We start from the raw sequence: 21,233 nt of genomic DNA on the forward strand, positions 1-21,233 counted from the left end.
TTTGCAACAAGGGTGGCAAAGTATGTGATTAACTCCTGCGGCGGTCAGAAACGAACTCTCATATTCTCTTCTGCCCTGCACCCAGAGAGCACCCGCTCCCCTTGTGCCATAACTCGCTCAGTCGTCGCTGATAAGCAAAGCTTTCCTCAGTTATGGCCTTACAACAACTTTATCTAGACTCCCACTACTGTACTCTGTCATCCAAGTCGCCAGTACCACTCCTTCCCAAGAATTCCCGACAGTGACAGCAAACGCGTGCTGACGCAAAGATCGAGCAGCCTATCATACCCTCCACCAGGGCATTTCGTAGGAATCTGTCGACAGGCGCCAACAGAATAGGATAATTGGGGTGTGACGTGTGGCAACATTCTGTCGGCTACCTTGTTGAGCTCTGCGTCCATATTCCCGAAACTTCCCAAACCGTATCACAGCCGTGGTGCCGAGCTGGTGTGTTCCCGCCCAAAACATGAGGCTTTCGCTAGAGAACGGCCCACACCCATTGTAAAAATAGCGATCGTCCGTCGCTCTGCCCCCAGAGGCCCAACATAAAAGACAAAGCCGCCAGCCAGTGGTCAGGACTCTGCCCACAGTCCCCTCTTTCCTGCTATTGTGAGCTGTTGGCCTCCTCACAGCCCAAAAGCTGCTCCTCCTCTCCTATGTGAAACGAACAGAATTACGACATGCATGCACCATACTCAAATCATATACATGCAGGTACATAGTATCCGGTTACCTATTTTGTATGACAGTGTAATATGGTAGCGAAATGACATTAATTTGCATGTGGGCAAATTCAGATTTTAGAAATGCAAGGTGGGTGGTTTAGAGCCCTTAATATGCAGAAGGCAGAGGGCCTACCATCATGTAGCCCTACATCCTGGGTCCAATTCTACCTCAAAATTTACATACATACTCCCCAAGCCACCATACGGTGCGTAGTGGAGGGTACATTTTTTACATCTACTAGTCATTTCTCTTTTGTTTCACACGCGTTTATTTTTTATTTAGTTCTCAGTCCTCATTCTTTCTAGAAGTTTGATGTAGGTCAACACGAATTCCTCTCCTGTGTCTTTTCATCTCAGAGTAGGAATTGCAACATGTGTCCTCTGGGACATCTACCGGGCATATTCTAGTTCCTGTTTTCCTCTACGGCCTTTAATCTGTGCAGCTCCCTCTAGTGCTATGCAAGTTTTTCTCTGATGTCTTAACAAATGTCTTCTCATCCTGTTCCCTCTCCTTGCGAGTGTTTTCCATATATTCTTATCCACGACGATTCTGCAGAGAACTTCGTCGTTCCTCACCATATCAGTCCACATAATTTTGAACATTGTTCTGTAGCACCACATCTCAAAAGCTTCTTTTCCGTTCCAAATTTGCCACAGTTCATGTTTCTCTACAATACAATGATATGCTGAAAATGTATAACCTCAGAAATTTCTTTCTCAGCTTTTTTTACGCCTACCTTTAATACGTACGGAATTCTCTTAGCCACGAAAGCACATTTTGCCTGTTCTAGCCTGATTTTTATATCCACCTTGCTCCGTCCATCAGGAGTCATTTTGCTGGTCAAGTAGCAAAATTTCTTAACTTCATCCACCTCACCAGTTCTGATGTTACGTTTTTCACTGTTTTCATTTCTGCTGCTTCACATTACCCTCGTCTTTCGTATATTAACTCTCAATCCATGTTCTGTATTCATTAGACTGTTCATTCCATTCAGCAGATCCTGTAATATTTCTTCAAATTCACTGAGGATACTAATTTCATCACCGAATCTTTTCACATATATCCTTTCACCCTGAATCTCAGTCCCACTCCTGAACATCTTTATATCCGGCATTGCTTCTTCGATGTATACATCTAATTACCGTGGCGAAAGACTACATGCCTATAATGCCTGTGTTATACGCTTTTTAATATGAGTACTTCGTTCTTTGTTTTCCAGTATCATTGTTTCCTCTTCTTTCTTGCAGAGATTGTTCAAAATTGTTCAAATGGCTCTGAGCACTGTCGGACTTAACTTCTGAGGTCATCAGTCCCCTAGAACTACTCAAACCTAACTAACCTAAGGACATCACACATCCATGCCCGAGGCAGGATTTGAACCTGCGACCGTAGCGGTCGCGCGGTTCGAGACTGTAGCGCCTAGAACCCCTTCGCCACCCCGGCCGGAGCAGAGATTGTATATTACCTGCGTTTATCAAAACTAGACATAGTTGTCTCACTGGGAATTCCGCGATCGTTCATTAAATAAAATATGGAGTTTCAGTCTTCGATCGCTATTCTTTATTTTCAGTTACTGGTTTCGAGCTAGCTGCCCATCTTCAGATCATGTGTTGTAGTTACAGAGTAACTTGTCCGTACAGAACACCTTCTATCACGATTTCAGTTCTCCCCCTGATAGAGGCATTCAATGTTCCCATTTCACCATTGCGATTAACAGTGAACTTCCCATTCCACTCTTAATGTAGTAGACTGTTTTGAATTTTCTACACGCTGAATCAGTCCTTCGGGCAATCATTTCTCTTCCGACTTCATCAACCATTTTGCCGTAGCTTTCCTGTGCTTCCTATTTTTTTCATTCCCAAGTAACATTTCTGTGCTTCCTGCTTTTGTCGATCAACTGAAGTACTTCTTCTGTTATCCGTGGCTTTTCGCATTAACCTTCCACGTACCTGTTGTTTCCAAAATCTTTGATTACCCTGTTTAGAGATGACCATTACTCTTAAACTGTACGGCCTACTGAGCTATTCATTATTGCTGTGCCTATAGCCCCAGAAAACGTCATTCCTTAGCGCTTCCCGTACCCCAACTTTTCTGCATTGATTCCTCCTTACTAGTCTCTTAAACTTCAGCCAACTCTTCATCACTACTAAATTTCGATCTGAGTCTGTATCTGCTGCTGCGTACGCCTTACAATCCAGTGTCTGATATCGGAATCACTGCCTGACCATTATGTAATCTGACTCAAATCTTCCCGTATTTCCCGGCCTTCTCCAGTTCTACCTCCTCGTCTTACGACTCTTGTACAAAGAATTCTCTGTTACTAGCTGAAATTTATTGCAGAACTCAATTACTCTTTTTCTTCTCTCAGTGCTACTGCTAAGCCCATATTCTCCCGTAACTCTTTCTCTTTCACCCATAGCCGCATTGCAATCCCCATGACTACTGAATCACCATCTCCAGTCTATTATCGTCATATACTTTCTCTGTACCTCGATCTTCGGCTTGCGATGTCGGTATGTAAACCTCAACTTTGATGTTGGATTTGTTTTGCTATTATTATGAGAACCAACACGTCACAGATCTGTTCACTGTAATTCAATCTCAATCCTACCTTCCTATTCACAATGAATCATACTCCCGTGATACTACTTTCTACTGCTATTTTCTGCTGCTGTTGATGTTACTCCGTGCCCATCTGACCAGAAATGCTTGTCTTATTTCCGTTTCACATCGTTGACCCCCGCTGCATCTAAACTGAGCCTCAACATTTCCCTTTTCCGATTTTCTAGCTTCAGTACCACGCTCAAACGTCTGGTATCCCCGACCAGTAGAACGTCACCAATTCGTTGGTGATTTAAGTTTTTTTCAGAGTCTTCGCCCTCTTGGTAATCCCTTCCCGGAGACCCGAATCGGGGGAAATTCTGAAATCTTTTGCAAATGGAGAGATCATCACGATTTTTTTTTTTCAATCGCAGTCCATATGTCCTGTGGACACACATGTGTTTCGATTCCAGTAGCCTTTTGCCTTCTCGTAACGTTGATTACTGCTAAATATTCCGCCAATTAGAATCAGTTTCCCACCCCAAGGGCAAGAGAGTGCCTGTAATTGTGTCTGCTTCTCCACCATCTTTGACACGGTCTTTGGCAGAACAAAGGTTACTTGTAATGCAGGAAGTATTCTCCCGTTTTTGCTGATGATTTTTATTCGGAATTTAAGAATATATTATGTTCGGACCAGTTAGTAACGCTAATCCTATTCCACGACTACTGTCGCATACACAGCGAGGGAAAAAACGACTATGTACACTCCTCGAAATGGAAAAAAGAACACATTGACACCGGTGTGTCAGACCCACCATACTTGCTCCGGACACTGCGAGAGGGCTGTACAAGCAATAATCACACGCACGGCACAGCGGACACACCAGGATCCGCGGAGTTGACCGTCGAATGGCGCTAGCTGCGCAGCATTTGTGCACCGCCGCCGTCAGTGTCAGCCAGTTTGCCGTGGCATACGGAGCTCCATCGCAGTCTTTAACACTGGTAGCATGCCGCGACAGCGTGGACGTGAACCGTATGTGCAGTTGACGGACTCAGAGCGAGGGCGTATAGTGGGCATGCGGGAGGCCGGGTGGACGTACCGCCGAATTGCTCAACACGTGGGGCGTGAGGTCTCCACAGTACATCGATGTTGTCGCCAGTGGTCGGCGGAAGGTGCACGTGCCCGTCGACCTGGGACCGGACCGCAGCGACGCACGGATGCACGCCAAGACCGTAGGATCCTACGCAGTGCCGTAGGGGACCGCACCGCCACTTCCCAGCAAATTAGGGACACTGTTGCTCCTGGGGTATCGGCGAGGACCATTCGCAACCGTCTCCATGAAGCTGGGCTACGGTCCCGCACACCGTTAGGCCGTCTTCCGCTCACGCCCCAACATCGTGCAGCCCGCCTCCAGTGGTGTCGCGACAGGCGTGAATGGAGGGACGAATGGAGACGTGTCGTCTTCAGCGATGAGAGTCGCTTCTGCCTTGGTGCCAATGATGGTCGTATGCGTGTTTGGCGCCGTGCAGGTGAGCGCCACAATCAGGACTGCATACGACCGAGGCACACAGGGCCAACACCCGGCATCCTGGTGTGGGGAGCGATCTCCTACACTGGCCGTACACCACTGGTGATCGTCGAGGGGACACTGAATAGTGCACGGTACATCCAAACCGTCATCGAACCCATCGTTCTACCATTCCTAGACCGGCAAGGGAACTTGCTGTTCCAACAGGACAATGCACGTCCGCATGTATCCCGTGCCACCCAACGTGCTATAGAAGGTGTAAGCCAACTACCCTGGCCAGCTAGATCTCCGGATCTGTCCCCCATTGAGCATGTTTGGGACTGGATGAAGCGTCGTCTCACGCGGTCTGCACGTCCAGCACGAACGCTGGTCCAACTGAGGCGCCAGGTGGAAATGGCATGGCAAGCCGTTCCACAGGACTACATCCAGCATCTCTACGATCGTCTCCATGGGAGAATAGCAGCCTGCATTGCTGCGAAAGGTGGATATACACTGTACTAGTGCCGACATTGTGCATGCTCTGTTGCCTGTGTCTATGTGCCTGTGTTCTGTCAGTGTGATCATGTGATGTATCTGACCCCAGGAATGTGTCAATAAAGTTTCCCCTTCCTGGGACAATGAATTCACGGTGTTCTTATTTCAATTTCCAGGAGTGTATATGCCTCTGTATGAGCTGTAATTTCTTTTATTTTGTCTTCCTGGTTCTACATAAAACCTTCATCGGTGGGAGAAGAATCGTTCTGCAGTTCTGCAGTGCGTTTCAAATAGCAGTTCTCTAAATTTTCTCAACCATGTTCCTCGAGTTCGCAAAGCCTCTACATAACACTTGCGTATTGTTAGAACCTGACAGTCACAAATGTAGCAGCCCGCCTCTGAACTGCTTCGATGTCTTCGTTTAATCCCACCAGTTACGGAACCCAAACACTCCAGCAGTACTTATGTATAGGCTCACTTGCATCGTACACACATCAGAAAATGTTTTGCATCATCCCGGTTCCCAGAAGTCCTGAAGATAGACGTTGACTGTGGATATTGTATCACAGACACAGTTCGTTTGACTGTTCAGAGATGTCACTAAACCGGCCCAGAGATGTAAACAACCATGCATGAGCAGCGCCTATTGGACGGAGGGGGTCAAACAAACGATCAGTTGCAGTCATTCCTCCAGGAAGGAGGTACATGGCTCGTTCAACCATCCCTAGACGGTCAATACCGTGATTCGATCGCGTCCGCATTGTTACTTTTTGCCAGGAAGGGCTATTAAAACGGGAAATGTCGAGGCGTCTCGGAGTGAACGAAGCGATGCTGTTCGGACATGGAGGAGATACACAGAGACAGGGTCGATGACATGCCTCGCTCAGTCCGCCCAAGGGAGTGCAGCGCGGTACATTTAGTCCCAACTACATGCCGAATGGACGCGGTCTGGCTTATCGCCTCAAACACACTGTCCAGCGAGTGCAGCAAGGTAGGTGTTCCCTGCTGTTTTGGGGAGAATTATGTGGGGCCGACATACGCCGCTGGTGGTCATGGATAGGAGCCGTAATGGCTGTAAAATAAGTGAATGCCATCCTCCGACCGACAGTGCAACCATATCAGCAGCTTATTGGCGAGGTATTCGTTATTCGTGGACGACAATTCGCGCCCCCATCGTGCACGTCTTGTGAATGATTTCTTTCAGGATAATGACATCGCTCGACAAGAGTGGCCAGTATGTTCTCCAGACAAGAATCCTATCGAACATGTCTCAGATAGACTGAAAAGTGCTGTTTATGGACGACGTTACGTAACAACCATTTGGAGGGTTCTACGCCGAGTCTTCATTGAGGAGTGGGACAATCTGCACCAACAGTGTCTTGATGAACTTGTGGATAGTATGTCATGACGAGTACGGGCATGCATGAATGCAAGAGAACGTGCTACTGGGTATTATAGATGTACCAGTGTGTACAGCATTCTGGACCACCACGTCTGTGGTCTCGCTGTATGGAGGTATGACACGCAATGTGTGGTTTTTATAAGCAGTAAAAAGGGCATACATGATGTTTATGTTCATCTATATTCCAATTTTCGGTACAGGTTTCGGAACTTTCGGAACCGAGGCGATGAAAAACTTTTTTTGATGTGTGTACGTACGGTTTCCCTGAAAGATGAACCACACTTTCCTCAAATTCTCACAATACACAGTAGTTGACCATTCCCCTTCCTGCTGCAGTCCTAACATGCTCGTCCCATTTTACAGCACTCTGCAACGTTGTGCCTAAGTATTCAATTGACCTGACATTAAGGGATTGGTTTTTCTACTCATCTGAATTAACTTCCATTTTTCCACATTTGGAGCTACCTATTATTTATGGCACCTACTACGAATTTTGTCTGAATCAGTCATTCAACGACGGCACCTTGCCGTACCCCACAACATCATCAGCAGACTGCCGCAGATTGCCACTCACCCTGCCCGTCACATCGTTTATATACAGGGTGTTTCAAAAATGACCGGTATATTTGAAACGGCAATAAAAACTAAACGAGCAGCGATAGAAATACACCGTTTGTTGCAATATGCTTGGGACAACAGTACATTTTCAGGCGGACAAACTTTCGAAATTACAGTAGTTGCAATTTTCAACAACAGATGGCGCTGCAAATGATGTGAAAGATATACGTAGAAGACAACGCAGTCTGTGGGTGCGCCATTCTGTACGTCGTCTTTCTGCTGTAAGCGTGTGCTGTTCACAACGTGCAAGTGTGCTGTAGACAACATGGTTTATTCCTTAGAACAGAGGATTTTTCTGGTGTTGGAATTCCACCGCCTAGAACGCAGTGTTGTTGCAACAAGACGAAGTTTTCAACGGAGGTTTAATGTAACCAAAGGACCGAAAAGCGATACAATAAAGGATCTGTTTGAAAAATTTCAACGGAATGGGATCGTGACGGATGAACGTGCTGGAAAGGTAGGGCGACCGCGTACGGCAACCACAGAGGGCAACACGCAGCTAGTGCAGCAGGTGATCCAACAGCGGCCTCGGGTTTCCGTTCGCCGTGTTGCAGCTGCGGTCCAAATGACGCCAACGTCCACGTATCGTCTCATGCGCCATAGTTTACACCTCTATCCATACAAAATTCAAACGCGGCAACCCCTCAGAGCCGCTACCATTGCTGCACGAGAGACATTCGCTAAGGATATAGTGCACAGGATTGATGACAGCGATATGCATGTGGGCAGCATTTGGTTTACTGACGAAGCTTATTTTTACCTGGACGGCTTCGTCAATAAACAGAACTGGCGCATATGGGGAACCGAAAAGCCCCATGTTGCAGTCCCATCGTCACTGCATCCTCAAAAGGTACTGGTCTGGGTCGCCATTTCTTCCAAAGAAATCATTGGCCCATATTTCAGATCCGAAACGATTACTGCATCACGCTATCTGGACATTCTTCGTGAATTTGTGGCGGTACAAACTGCCTTAGTCGACACTGCGAACACCTCGTGGTTTATGCAAGATGGTGCCCGGCCACATCGCACGTCCGACGTCTTTAATTTCCTGAATGAATATTTCGATGATCGTGTGATTGCTTTGGGCTATCCGAAACATACAGGAGGCGGCGTGGATTGGCCTCCCTATTCGCCAAACATGAACCCCTGTGACTTCTTTCTGTGGGCACACTTGAAAGACCAGGTGTACCGCCAGAATCCAGAAAGAATTGAACAGCTGAAGCAGTACATCTCATCTGCATGTGAAGCCATTCCGCCAGACACGTTGTCAAGGGTTTCGGGTAATTTCATTCAGAGACTACGCCATATTATTGCTACGCATGGTGGATATGTGGAAAATATCGTACTATAGAGTTTCCCAGACCGCAGCGCCATCTGTTGTTGAAAATTGTAACTACTGTAATTTCGAAAGTTTGTCTGCCTGAAAATGTACTGTTGTCCCAAGCATATTGCAACAAACGGTGTATTTCTAACGCTGCTCGTTTAGTTTTTATTGCCGTTTCAAATATACCGGTCATTTTTGAAACACCCTGTATATTGAAAGTAACAGCCGCCTTATCACACTCTCATGGGGCACTGTGCCTCTGGTGAACCTTCGCTGTAGAGGATAACGTACTTCATGTAATTACGTTAGAGGCCTTCGAGCCATTTATATAAACGGGAACCGATTCCGTACTCTTGTACGTTCGTTAACAGCCTGCAATGGGGCAGAGTGTTCAATGCTTTTTGGATATGTAGCACTATGGAATCTGGCTTTTGTCCTTCACCCGTAGATTGCAGGGTATTGTAAGAGAAAAGGGCAAGCTGCGTTTGCACAAGCGATACTTTCTAAAGCAGTGTTGATTTGTGGAATGAAACTTTTCCATCCCAATTTACCTTATTATATTATAACTGCAAATATATTCAAGAAATCTGCTGCAATGTTACGAAAATTGGTTAGCAATTTTGAGAGTCACTTCTTTCACCTATTATACATACAGCTGCAGTAGTCAGGTGCACTTCTTTATGCAGTCGCTTGGGGCTATGCTCTGAGCGATATATTTGTGATAAGTGCAAGTTAAGTAAGGGACCAATTCCGTCGACAACTCTTTGTAAAACCGAATTGGAATTCTCTCCGAACCTGACGCCTTATTTGTTTTCAACTCTTTCAGTTGCTTATCTATGCCAGGGATGCCTACTACTACGTCTTCTTCAAGGGATTCTGTGCGATGTTCAAACGACGGTATGTTTGTACGATCCTTGTGAGTGAACGATTTCTTAAGCGCAAAATTTAAAACTTCAGCTTTGCTTTTGCCATCTTCTAATGCCAGATTATTCGATCATTGACTGGATAGAAGCATTAACCCCTGTTAGCGACGTTACACTGAAGTTCTTCCGGGTTCTCGCCTAGATCCCTAGCCAAGGTATGACGATAGCAGGTTTATTTCTCCTTCGCTCATCGATATTTTACAGACGCACGAATCTCTGTTCACTTTTGCCTTCAGAGCACACGTACTAACAAACATCATTCTTGTCTTCTGAACGAAATAAAAGCACACTGAATTTTCTCAATGAGCGTATGGCTGAGCACTTTGTTAAATGAATAAAGTTTACCAGTTACAGGAAGGTACCAGAATTAGTTTAAAACTATATTGACATCTTGGATATTCGGGAATCCAGCCGGATGTTCGCGTCGTTCTCGCACGATATTTCAACAGCGTGCCTCGCTGTCTTCTTCAGGTGCTACCTGAGACTGATCCTTGTGTCGATCGAGTCCAGTATTTATGCCTGGGAGGAGCTGGGCGTTCCCTAATCGGTCCGCGCCGGGTCGAGTGTTCCATCTGTGGTCCGCGCCCGCCAGACTCGGCTTCAGTGGACCCCTCCTATCGCAGATGTTCCGACTGCCGTCGGCGCCCGTTCTGGCCGTCCTCAACGGATGTGGTTATCATCTCAGGTGTGTCAGACCTGGTCTGAGATGTTGGGTACTCTATCTCCTGACTGTTACTATGATTTCCACTTCTGTTTCGTGCTGGGCGCTCCCTAATCGGTCCGCGCCGCGTCGTGTGTTCCGTCTGAGGTCCGCGCCCGCCAGACACGGCTACTTTGTCTCTTTCTGGTCGCTGGTGTTTCCTCCGCCGTCCGCGCCCGGTATGGCCGTCTTCTGAAGTAGAGTTCATGATCAGGGGTGTGTCAGATCTGGTCTCCAATGTCAGACACATTGTCTCACGGCTGTTCTCTCGGTCTCCACTTCTATTTCTTGTAGAATCCCGGAGTGTCCTGCGTTGAGTTTTCACAAGCTCAAGCGCTGGATTCCAGGCAGTGCTGATTTGGTATCCCGAGTCACGGTTGATTAGATTGTCTGTGACCTTAATCTCAATGGCTTCTTTAATGACACTGTCCCAAAATCTTGAGGTCTGTGCCACAATCTTGGCGTCATTGTAAGCCACTGAATGACCAAGTTCCAGACAATGCTCTGCTATGGCTGATTTAGTTGCCTGCCTGAGTCTGGTATGTCTCTGGTGTTCTTTACACCTGATGTTCACAGTTCTGGTGGTTTGGCCTATGTATGACATCCCACACTGGCATGGTATGCTGTAAATACCTGGCTTGCGTAGCCCCAGGTCATCTTTTACATTCCCCAGCATAGCCCCAATTTTGGTGGGTGGGCAAAATATGCTCTTGATGTCATATTTCTGGAGAATCCTGCTGATCTTGGCAGAGATAGGTCCGGCATATGGCAGGTATGCCATCTTCTTTGCCTCTTCTGGTTCTTCTTCTTGATCCTTTGGCCGGTTAGCAGGTTGAAGTGCCTTCTGGATATCTCTAGAGGAGTACCCATTCCTGCTGAACACTGATTGTAAGTGTTCTATTTCTGTGGCCAGACTATCAGGATCTGACAGAGTTTGTGCTCTGTGGACCAGTGTTTTGAGCACTCCTTTCTTCTGTGCCGGATGGTGGCAACTGCTGGCCTGTAGGTATAAGTCAGTGTGCGTAGGTTTGCGGTACACACTGTGTCCAAATGTGCCATCTGCCTTTCTCTTCACTAGAACATCCAAGAATGGAAGTAGTCCATCCTTCTCCATTTCCATTGTGAACTGAATGTTCGGATGGCAAGAGTTCAGATGTAGCAGAAACTCATCTAACTTCTCTCTACCATGGGGCCAGATGACAAAGGTATCATCCACATACCGAAAAAAGCACTTGGGCTGATATGTGGCTGAAGAGAGTGCCTCCTCTTCAAACCTTTCCATAAATAGGTTGGCCACCACTGGTGATAGAGGGCTGCCCATAGCCACCCCTTCTGTTTGTTCATAAAATTGACCCCCATATAGGAAGTACGTCGAGGTGAGTACATGCCTGAATAGATCAAGGAGAGCCCCATCGAACTTCTCTCCAATAAGCTCAAGTGACTCCTTCAGTGGTACCCGTGTGAGGAGAGACACCACATCGAAACTAACCATGATGTCTGTGTCTGTGATGTGTTGCTGGCCCAGTCGTTGAAGGAAATCTTCTGAGTTCCGGATGTGATGTGCACATTTACCCACATGTGGTGTCAACATCATCTTCAGGTATTTCGCAGTAGGGTAAGTTGCTGCGTGCGAGAACGACGCGAACATCCGGCTGGATTCCCGAATATCCAAGATGTCAACAGGTCGCCGGGAAAGCATGAAGAATTAAAACTATATTGTTTATTGTAGATACATATTTGTACCATTTTAGGTTTACATCATTACAGCCTCCTAGGTAATATTCTGGTTAAAATAGCATGAACAATGACTATTTCCATGAATTTTTTTATTTCATGCGCACCCTCGAACGTAATCGGTACCTTAATACAAACTTTGTGGTTTGTGTCCACAGAAATTTTTGATGCGGAGAGTGTGACGGTCCTTGAGAAACAATTATACTGTTAGTTTTTATTTCGTGTAAATTCCTGTTAGGAGATGGAATATTGGAAATCTTTCAACCCGACGTGAGTATTGACGGACAAAGGATTTAATTTCCGCTCGACGTAGAAAAATTTATTCCCCAAATTGGGAACAGCAATCGGTAAATTGGAGAGCGGCACAGATGCCATGGACACACAGCTGCTGTTCTTTCGAGAGTTGGAAACGTTATGAGCAGGACAACAGTCTTTTCAAATTGTTGTCTACCCAATATTGTGTCACTCAAAAATACGACACCGAGGTGTGTGTTCACAGTATGAAACGGTCTACAGTGCAGACTTGGTCCGACCGCAAAAGGTGACGACCGTGTATGGCGCTTAACAGTAGACTTTCTTTCCCTATAGCGTTCCCTTTGAGCTGTTTACAACAGGTGATACAGGCTATCTCACAGCCGTGAGTAGCAATAGAAATGGAAAATGTTGACACACGCACACACACACACACACACACACACACACACATTTCTCTGCCTCGTGTTGACTGGGTGTTGTGTGACGTCCTTAGGTTAGTTAGGTTTAAGTAGTTCTAAGTTCTAGGGGACTGATGACCATAGATGTTAAGTCCCATAGTGCTCAGAGCCATTTGAACCAACACACACACACACACACACACACACACACACCACATTTAGAAGGCACGCTGTGAAGGGTTGTAGCTCCCAAACTAAAAGTGTTAGGAATGTAATTGAAATTGATATTCACACAGCTGGTGTTACTGATTCCAGTACATGATAGAAACAACTATTGTTCAATTCAAAATTTTATATCTTTTTGCGGCAAATCTTTGGATAATAACACAATAAACTATGTTCATAGCTCTGCAGACAGTGTAACGTTTCTTATGGTGACCCACCGCAATAAATACTTCCGTCGCCTATTACTTCGTAACTTACAGAGGCAAAAACTTTTACTGAAACATCCTGTATATATTGCACTGCTGAATAAGAAAAGATTTAATGCCTGAAGCGATTAAACTGCTTTGGTAACGCTTTGGAACGTAAGGCAAACTCTGGATTCTCACTGTTCTAACAAAAAAATTTTATTCTTGAACCTAGTTATTGTTTACTGTCTAAATAAATGAATTACAGAATTTGTACTACATTCGTTTACTGGATTTTATCGATAAATTTCTGAAGGTATTATTTTAAAGAAACACGCGATGTACAAATTGTTGCTTAGTCTCAAAAATAGGGCGTGTTCATTGTGTTCTATAGTTAGTTAACGCCGTTTTTAAGGCCGTATGAAAATGATAGCAGAGTGTGGTGGCATTTTGGTGTATTTTGGCTATATTGCACAACGTCTGGTGTTTGGAGAATCACTTTCCTTGCATGCCCTTCTTCCTGTTATCTTTTTCCTTTGTCTTTGGAAACTGTTTGCAACTGGTTCTTGTTTCAGGTTTCCCCTATAACATAGAAACTCGCACCGGGATTTCAGTGGGGACATTGAAGCAAGTGCGATTCATACATGAGTTAAGAATTTGCCGTAATGTGTGGAAGGTGACGTCAGTGATTCATGTACACGTCTCCGTGCAACGTTGAGGCTTCCAGCGCGGAGCGTACTGGGCAGGTCAGTGATGCGCTTGCTCGCGTCGCTACCTTTCTGTCTGCAGAAAGATTGAGACAGAAAGACTGAGTTCTAAATGGTTCAAATGGCTCTGAGCACTATGGGACTTTACTTCTGAGGTCATCAGTCCCGTAGAACTTAGAACTACTTAAACCTAACTAACCTAAGGACTTCCTGGCAGATTAAAACTGTGTGCCCGACCGAGACTCGAACTCGGGACCTTTGCCTTTCGCGGGCAAGTGCTCTACCAACTGAGCTACCAAAGCACGACTCACGCCCGGTACTCACAGCTTGACTTCTGCCAGTTTGGAAGGCAGGAGACGAGGTACTGGCAGAAGTAAAGCTGTGAGTACCGGGCGTGAGTCGTGCTTCGGTAGCTCAGTTGGTAGAGCACTTGCCCGCGAAAGGCAAAGGTCCCGAGTTCGAGTCTCGGTGGCGCAGACAGTTTTCATCTGCCAGGAAGTTTCATATCAGCGCACACTCCGCTGCAGAGTGAAAATCTCATTCTGGAAACATCCCCCAGGCTGTGGCTAAGCCATGTCTCCGCAATATCCTTTCTTTCAGGAGTGCTAGTTCTGCAAGGTTCGCAGAAGAGCTTCTGTAAAGTTTGGAAGGTAGGAGACGAGGTACTGGCAGAAGTAAAGCTGTGAGTACCGGGCCTGAGTCGTGCTTCGGTAGCTCAGTTGGTAGAGCACTTGCCCGCAAAAGGCAAAGGTCCCGAGTTCGAGTCTCGGTCGGGCACACAGTTTTAATCTGCCAGGAAGTTTCATATCAGCGCACACTCCGCTGCAGAGTGAAAATCTCATTCTGGTAACCTAAGGAAATCACACACATACATGTCCGAGGCAGGATTCGAACCTTCGAGCGTAGCAGTCGCGCGATTCTAGACTGTAGCGCCTAGAACCGCTTGGCCACTTCCGCCGGCCAAATTGAGTTCCTCGCAGATTCTAATCCCACTAGGGCCCAGATTTAACGCTTGCATGCACAGACCGCGGATCTGTCTATCCAAGTGGAGGATTTTGAATCTGTAATCTCTGATGTAGTTACCAAGTTAAGGTTAATGAATTACTACTTGAAGTAGTGACTGCGCAAAAAATAAGTTGAACGCCGTAGAATGGAATCGCTGACCCCGGTATGATAAGGAAACCAGTGCTACACGAGAGTCTAAAGGGGAAAGTCAAAGTCCTTCAGACCATGATATGCCTAGTAAGGCAATTTGTTTTGCCAGGCCTCTGAGTCCATTCCAAAATCTCATTAAGGGGTATATTAAATTTCTACGTATACTGTTAATCAGTCAGTGACACGTTCGTGGTTCCCTTTAAATGTGGAGAGACAAGTCACTGTCTTCGAGGTTGCTAGCGATTGGTTTCATTAGAGTATTTACTCTGTATGTAAAGCTTCTTTAATTGAAATGGTCAGTAGAGTCCCAGGTCATAAGGGCGATTACGTGAGCTACTCTCAGTGATCCTTAGGCAAAACTTTCGGCCCGAGTCAGGAATAAGTTGATTAAGCAATTATTATTATTATTATTATTTCACGTGAAGCAGACTGGCAAAACCTTTGCTGGCTACATGTGGGAAGAGCGTACTGCAGCCTTTGCTTTCCATGTGCAGCTTTCAGAAGATGATGTTGTGGCTGCTGTTGTGCAGGGCATTAAAGGGCTCCGGAACGCCCTATACTTGCAATGTTAAAATAACGCTTATAAATTACATCTTTCCTCACAAAGTATTTGAGGTAGGAAGTTGAACTTTTTACAGATTGTTTATTGGAATATGGGCTACAACTTAACACAGGGATTTTACAAAATTTTAGTTCAGTTATTAAAGATGAATTTTTTTTCAATTGTAATGAAAATTCACAACATTTTTTTGCAATTTTTTATTTATATATTCAAAAATATACAGTTTTTTTGGAAAAACGCTGTGTTAAATTATGCAGAAGGTACTGTGTAACATTTACTGAAAGTTTGAAACAAATATGTTTGGAAGATCCTTAGAAAACATGAAATTAGTATGAGAAAATAAAAGTTTTGGGAATCGAGCGACAAAGGTTGGATTAACTTTTTAGTGCATTCCAGGTCCATAGGATGGATTATCTTCATCCTCTGCAAACTCCTCCTCCAGCTTCCTCTTGTTCCTCCTCCTGTTTACTCTTGCTTGTATTTCTAGACTCTTTACAGCCCTGTCTGCAGCCCGAAGGCGTTCCTTGTCTAAAGCAAGCATCGCTCGTACCATGTTAGAACCTATCTTCATTCCCATATTTCTAAATACTTTGCACCTTACAATGTTGCCATCATTGAAAGTCGCAACAGTATCATACACACCAAAGTGAAGTGTTTCTATTCCAACAAATACAGTCTTGGGGATTCTCGACCATATAACACTATTTACACCTTCATTGAGGTTTTGAGTTTTTCCGTGAATACACTTTTTCAACAGTTTAGGTGCTGCTAAGTCTCTGAAAATAGGTTAGCCACAACACATACTTTATCTCACATCACTAAAATGTACCTGATGAACACGGACGTTAATAATAACACCATTTGACAGCAGTTTAACAGCGCCACAGTGGGTCACGCCCATGTAGAACACATTTCAAAAAAAATTTAAAATAGTTGTAGTCTTCGGAATTGAATAAATTATATATCTATTGAAAGGTAATAGTCTGCAGATTCATAAAACGCAAAAAAGTAAAAATTGAACTTTTCATGATATTGAGCCTTTCCGGAGCCCCTTAATGAGGACGGTGGCTCTTGCGTTTTGTTTTAAGAAATGTCTACCACATTTCGTGACTTAGAGCGTATGTACTCTGACTTCATTGGCACTGTTCAAGCAGACGCTAGGCGTGGGAGGGCAGGGGGAGTCGGGAGTGTTCCAAGTGATAGCACATCATTATTAATCATGTCGTTCGCGCGAAGGGTCGGTGTTTCCGTTGTCAGGAATTGAGGTCGTCCCCGTGAAAACCTGAATCGGCGTAGAATACCTGTCGCCAGAGGTTAACTAGACGCCGTGGTATTTCCTCTACGCTTAGCACCTCTAATCATCTGAGTGTGGATAGTCTGACTCCCCTCCATTATACTTTTGCAAGCATCAATCATGATTCAGCTTGCGTCTCTTGCGCTCTGGAAGCTCGGTGGATCCGTTGAGTTATGAGTGGTATCTTGGACACACTACTATCTGTAAATTTACTACTCGTGCTTTCCAGATGCCGCACTGTATGTGTGCAGCAGCTTGCCACAGTGCTTTCGTTGCATATTCATTGTGGGGTACGTGCGTTTACATGACCTATTCAGGCTATGGTCATTAAAGATTTAAGTGTTGATTTTACCCTAGGCTGCGACTTGTGACCGAACTCACATTATGGGTGAAAGTCCTTTTATTTCAAATTTGCTCCTTGATTGAGATACCCCTTTTGTCAGCGTGCTTGTAAGTCTGGAGTCCATTCGGTAGGTGTAGCGTACGGGGCATCTGTCGATCAAGGAAGCCCAGCTATTGGGAAAGACAAATATAATTGAATTTCGTATTCATTTAATAGATCAGGTGTCCGTTAGGTAATGCTCTACCACTCTGGATCTCCGAAAATGAAAGCGCTGCATCGGTAGGTATAGCAGAATTTGGCAGAAAGATTTATACGCTCATTCACTTCACCCTATTCTCCTCCCATTTTTCTTGTGAATTAACCTAATGGCGCAGTTAGGCCCGTCGCTGATTAACGAACATTGAATAACGAAGTCGTTAAAGAAATTGTTACCTTGCCTGATCTGCATCATTGTTTTACATGGTTTGCTGGGGCGAGGCATTTAACCACACTGGATCTGAACAAAGCCTATTGTCAAATTCCCTTGGCGGAGGAGTCAAAGGCTGTGGCGGCATTTGTTACAGACTGGGACTTGTAGGAGTTTGGTCGTGTCACTTTCCGGTTGTCCGCTGCAGCGGCGGTTCTGTCCCACTTGCTCGATTCTGTTTTAGGTGATATCAGGTTCCAGTTTGTTTCCAATCATTTGCATGAAGTTGTCATTCACAGTAGGACTTTAGTCTAACATCTGGACCACAGTGGTCAGATGTTGACAGCGTTGGGGAAAGGGGGCTTGACGATTAAACTACAGTGCGGTTACAAATTTCCTTTCTGAAACATTTAGTTTCATTTAAAAGGGGCGCGTGACACATGAGGAATGGGTTTCCATTCTGTTTCTGAAACAACACGGCTGCTAACCCAGAATTTGACACGTTGGTTTGCAGGATAAAAAGTAAAAACTGGGGCACCTAATACGGGAGTACTGCTAAGTGCGCTCTTCAGTGCATGGGAGGCAGCCTGCTGATTTTCAATCCACCTGAACTCTTGTCAGTCTACGTAATAACTCCAGAGGGGCTGTCAGATCGGTTAGTTTGGGCTCGAACTTACGAGCAAAATTTGTCATAGCGAAAAACTGAGCTACTCCATTTTTCAGTAATAGGAGGACCAAAATGTTTCCACAATGAAATTTTCACTTTGCAGCGGAGTGTGCACTGAAACATCCCCCAGGCTCTTCAAAGCCATGTCTCCGCAATATCCTTTCTTCCAGGAGTGCTAGTTCTGCAAGTTTCGCAGGAGAGCTTCTGTGTACTTTGGAAGACGAGGTACTGGAGGAAGTAAAGCTGTGAGGAGGGATCGTGAGTCACGCGTACGTAGCTCAGTTCGTAGAGCCCTTGCTCAGCAATGGCAAAAGTCCCGAGTTTGAATCTCGGTCCGGCACACTGTTTTAATCTGCCAGGAAATTTCGTCAGAGAGCACACTCCGCTGAAGAGTGAAAATTACATACTGGCAGCATTTACATATTTACAAAACCCTGCACAACGTTAAACAGCGCGGGGCATGGCGCTCCCTTTACAGGGATGTTAGCAAGATAGTTGGGCTGTACCGTGACTGTAAACAGGAAATGCCTGTTTGGGGTTGTAAGAGTGAGTTGTTGCAGACCACCAGAGCCGACGGTCCTATAGAATTTCTGTTGTGGTGGGCAGGAGAGCCAACACCGTGTTACTAGAGGAAGCCGGAAGGCACGCGTTTTAGCTCACGCAGGCTGCCGTGAGGTCTGGAACAGGACAAGCAAAGTAGAATTTAGAAAAAAACGGACGTAGCTGGTGGAATACTTAACTTTAATCCATTAATGGTGAACGTCGCACTTGACGGTACATGATTCACAGTATCAATAGTAACTGGTAATGGCGCCTTGCTAGGTCGTAGCAAATGACGTAGCTGAAGGCTATGCTAACTATCGTCTCGGCAAATGAGAGCGTATTTTGTCAGTGAACCATCGCTAGCAAAGTCGGTTGTACAACTGGGGAGAGTGCTAGTAAGTCTCTCTAGATCTGCCGTGTGGCGGCGCTCGGTCTGCAATCACTGGTAGTGGTGACACGCGGGTCCGACGTATACTAACAGACGGCGGCCGATTTAAAGGCTACCACCTAGTAAGTGTGGTGTCTGGCGGTGACACCACAATTTCCTTTTATCACTATGTCTGTCCTCTACTCCGGACTCAGACGGGCTGTCGTTACATTTTTGTTGCTGTCGACGCACTTTCGCGTTTTTGTGGTTAGTGCCGAGAGCAGGAGTGATTGAGGAACATAGTACCCGTGAACATAAATTCGCTTTTTGGCCCTCCTGCTACCGTTGTTAGTTAGTGATAATGCCTCTCCGGAATTTCGCCTTTTTTGTTTTAGGCATGGCATCCATCGAGTAACTACCACCACAATCATCTCTGATCGGCAGAGCTAATAGTAATCTGAAAGCTGCAGTTACAACTTATCACTAGAAGGCACAATTTAAGTCGAATCACTCTCTTCTGTGGTTGAATTTTTCCGTTAATGCTGTGAGGTATGGAGCCCCTTAAGCTGTACTAGGCTGCTTAATAATCACCCATCCTGCAAATTCGCCACTTTTTACCAGTGGGAAATATCTGGCCTGCTTTCGAATCGGGTTACTCCTTAAGTTATCAGAGAAAACTGGTGGTGGGAGGGGGGAGGGCGAGGTCAAATATCGATAGGGTCCACCAAAGGGAAGCGGCGCGCTACAACACTGGAAGCCAGCCTGCCAAATTCCAGGAAACAATATGGTCTATATCAGTAACTTTGGAGGCTGCAATAAGGAAGGTAAGGTCCTGGGCGATTTTGCCCCACACTTTGTGGATCCAAGGAGTGTCCTCGAGGTCCCCACCACTGTCACACTACGAGTGAAGTATAAGGCATTTGACCATTTACGGATGACTGAAGAGATGGTCCAGCTGATACATGACCAACTATACTTGCTCCAACGGCGGGGTAAAGAGGTATCCTTCTGCTGGGTGCCTGGTCATGTCGGCATATGGGGCAATGAACAGGCTGATCGGGCTGCCAAGGAGGCCTGCAGGGAGCAGGATGTGGTCCAGTGTCCTATCCCCTTGCAGTCAGTCATCGCTGCACTCCACAGGAAGTGCATGGAGTTGTGGGAGGACGAATGGCTGGCGGTGACGGCCAATAAACTGCGGTCGGTAAAGTCGACCACTCGGCCGTGGCGTTCCTCCTGTCGGCTGCTCAGGCGGGAAGAGGTGGCGCTCACACGTCTTCGGATCGGGCACTGTCCTCTGACACATAGCTATTTATTACGGCGGGAGGATCCTCCGTTTTGTGATGCTTGTGGTGTGCACATCTCTGTCCGGCACATTTTAACAGACTGCGTTTTATACCGTGATGCAAGGGCAGAAGCACAAGTTGATGGGGATCTGCCCTGTGTTTTAGCTAACGATGAGACGTGTGTGTCTAGGGTTTTTATGTTTTGTGATGTGTCTGGACTCTGGCCTAAACTTTTAGGCTGGCGGTTTTTGTGAATTGCAGAGTGGCTGACTCCTCCCTTTTTTCCTTGCGGTCAGCCAGCCACTTCCATCTGCTCCATTGGTTTAGTTCCCTCTACCTTTTTCTTCCTGTGTTGTCCATGTTTTACTGCTGACGCCCCGCTTCATCCCACGCTTCGGTGTGGGTGAGCACATATTTTTCCATGATTGTTCCCCGTGTTTTATGTTCCGTTTGATGTAAATGTTCTGAGTTTCTTTCTTGACCCCCGTCTCACTATGATTATGATACTGAACGGGCGCTGAAGACCTTGCTGTCGTGCGCCCACAAAACCCTTCTACTACTACTACTACTACACATCAGCCAGGTTAATCCGGCAAATTGTCATTAATGTACGTACTGTCTTTCTGATCTCCCTTCCTGGGATTTCAGTTTAGGGGGGAGATGGAGCCATGTGACGAGGTAAATACCTGCTAAGTAGTTATGATCTTTGGCTATCTGTGGAACTGTCTCTCTCTGGCTGACTTTGGCGGTGACTGTTGGGTGGAGGCTTGGTGAGTCGTGAAGAGGACGGTGTCCGAGGGAGATCGTAGATGTTTTTGGGTTAGCCTGACTAACTTTCCCAGAGTGCACATGTTGCAGCCGTCGGCCCCGTG

General features: G+C 45.9%; 1 non-coding gene across 1 annotated transcript; it reads left to right on the forward strand.

Annotated features, from left to right (window-relative positions):
• The first annotated feature begins 14,444 nt into the window (after positions 1-14,444).
• On the forward strand, positions 14,445-14,519 carry Trnal-caa (transfer RNA leucine (anticodon CAA)). Its single transcript has one exon. It is a non-coding gene; the product is annotated as a tRNA-Leu (tRNA).
• Positions 14,520-21,233: the final 6,714 nt, after the last annotated feature.

This window comes from Schistocerca cancellata, unplaced genomic scaffold, assembly GCF_023864275.1.
Source record: "Schistocerca cancellata isolate TAMUIC-IGC-003103 unplaced genomic scaffold, iqSchCanc2.1 HiC_scaffold_718, whole genome shotgun sequence".
NCBI lineage: Eukaryota > Metazoa > Arthropoda > Insecta > Orthoptera > Acrididae > Schistocerca > Schistocerca cancellata.